Raw genomic sequence first — 2,236 nt, forward strand, 5'->3', positions numbered from 1 at the left:
CGGGCTTCCCTGGTGGCGCAGTGGTTGAGAGTCCGCCTGCCGATGCAGGGGACACGGGTTCATGCCCCAGTCCGGGAAGATCCCACATGCAGTGGAGCGGCTGGGCCCATGAGCCATGGCCGCTGAGCCTGCGCGTCTGGAGCCTGTGCTCCGCAACGGGAGAGGCCACAGCAGTGAGAGGCCCGCGTACCGCAAAAAAAAAAAAAAAAAAAAAAAAAAAAGTTTGCTCCCTCCCTCTTTTCCGGTTATTGTGGCACGAGGCACTATGAACTGCAAAGTCTCCCGAGACACCCTCTATGGAGGCAGTGCGGGAAGTCCTGCACAGTAACCAGCGCAAGCGCCAGATGTTTTTGGAGACGGTGGAGCTTCAGATCAGCCTGAAGAGCTATGACCCTCCGAAGGACAAACACTTCTCGGGCACTGTCAGGCTTAAGTCCACTCCCCTCCCCAAGTTCTCCATATGGGTTCTGGGGGACCAGCAGCATTGTGATGAGGCCAAGGCTGTGGATATCCACCACATGGACATAGAGGCTCTGAAGAAACTCAACAAGAATAAGAAATTGGTCAAGAAGCTGGCCAAGAAGTATGATGCCTTTTTGGCTTCAGAATTTCTGATCAAGCAGATCCCATGAATCTGGGCCCAGATCTGAATAAGGCTGGCAAGTTCCCTTCCTTGCTGACCCACAATGAGAACATGGTGGCCAAAGTTGATGAAGTGAAGTACACGATCAAGTTCCAGATGAAGAAGTGCTGTGTCTGGCAGTGGCTGTTGGCCACGTGAAGATGACAGATGATGAGCTTGTGTACAACATCCACTTAGCTGTCAACTTCATGGTGTCATTGCTCAAGAAAAATTGGCAGAATGGCGGGACTTTGTACATTAAGAGTGCCATGGGCAAGCCCCAGCGCCTGTACTAAGGCACAGCTTAATAAACCATACTCCCACCATTAAAATGTGAACATACAAAACTTATTGCTTGAATATATATGATTTTGTATTATATATCCTTGAGTGTCTCACCTCATTTTTATCCTACTCTACTTAGCATGTGGGTGGTCAGGGAAGAGTCTTTATTGATATTTGATGCCTGATTCATTTGGTATGTGTATTTTTTTCATTTTACAGATGCATTTCAATTCATCATAAGGTGGCTTATATTATAAACGTGTTTATACTTTATTAAAATATTTACATTAAGCTGACATAAAACTAGATAATTTGAAATTCATTTTATTGAGAAAAAATTAATCTCTCAGTCTTGTTCTAAAATATTTATTTTCCACAAAATATGCACTTTGAAAAACATTGCATAGGTTATTAACAGGCTATCTGGTTTATTTCCACTTAGGAATATAATTCATTGAAAAGAAAGGCATATCTGATTAAAATGCTGTGTGGAAGTGACCTTTTCCATGTTCTTAAAAGAGAGGAATGATGGAAGAAAAAAAAAATAATGTTTTTAATCTGAATTTTTATGAGATCTTGAAATGGATGCCATTCTTTCTATTTCCTCTCTGTAACAGATATTGTGTTTCTGATTCTGTGTGTGTGTGTGTGTGTGTGTGTGTGTGTGTGGTCTCACTTTTGTTAATGTGTCTTCATTTCTCAGTGAAGTGAAAGCTGACCTAGAACCGTGGTCACTCCTGTGTCAAAGTTGCAACAACTGTGGTCACTGAGCAATTACCATGGCAATCTGACTGGTCCTGAAGGGTTAGTTGTGTTAGAACAAGATCTAAAATAATCTGTGGAAGGGAATGAACTGATGATTCAAACTGCAATGTAATTTGATCTTGTGTCTGTATTTAACCAAAAGAACCAAATTTGTAAACAGATACCTTACTCTGCAGAAGGATAAAAATCCTAGAAAACATTTAAATGCTCTTTGTTTCACTCAGTTGCTTTTTCTTGACAATTTTATTTTAATACTGAAATATTGATAGAGCCCTAAGAAAGACATAGAGGATTGTATGGTGTCTATGTCCAAGTAAAACGCTTTTCTTTTGGAACCATGAAACTTTTTTCAACTGGTATACAAATAAAAAATGTTATTTTTTTCTTTTTTTAAACATGAGATCCTAAAATATTTAAGAGGTGCTTACCTGATACAGGTTATTAAAATACAGAAGAAGAATTGAAAGAGTGACAAAGTGTGTAGCAGTAGGACGTGTGTTTTCATTCTTTTTTTTCCAGAGGGATAATAGATTTGTACTGATCCATTTACCTTCTCTCATTTGC

The 2,236-nt window shown here is 40.3% G+C and overlaps 1 pseudogene across 1 annotated transcript; it reads left to right on the plus strand.

Annotated features, from left to right (window-relative positions):
• The first annotated feature begins 265 nt into the window (after window positions 1–265).
• LOC309834073 (large ribosomal subunit protein uL1-like) lies at window positions 266–937 on the plus strand (annotated as a pseudogene). The gene has a single exon. The product of its transcript is annotated as a large ribosomal subunit protein uL1-like (transcript).
• Window positions 938–2,236: the final 1,299 nt, after the last annotated feature.

This window comes from Grampus griseus (assembly GCF_964374135.1).
Source record: "Grampus griseus genome assembly, chromosome: 1".
NCBI classification, from domain to species: domain Eukaryota; kingdom Metazoa; phylum Chordata; class Mammalia; order Artiodactyla; family Delphinidae; genus Grampus; species Grampus griseus.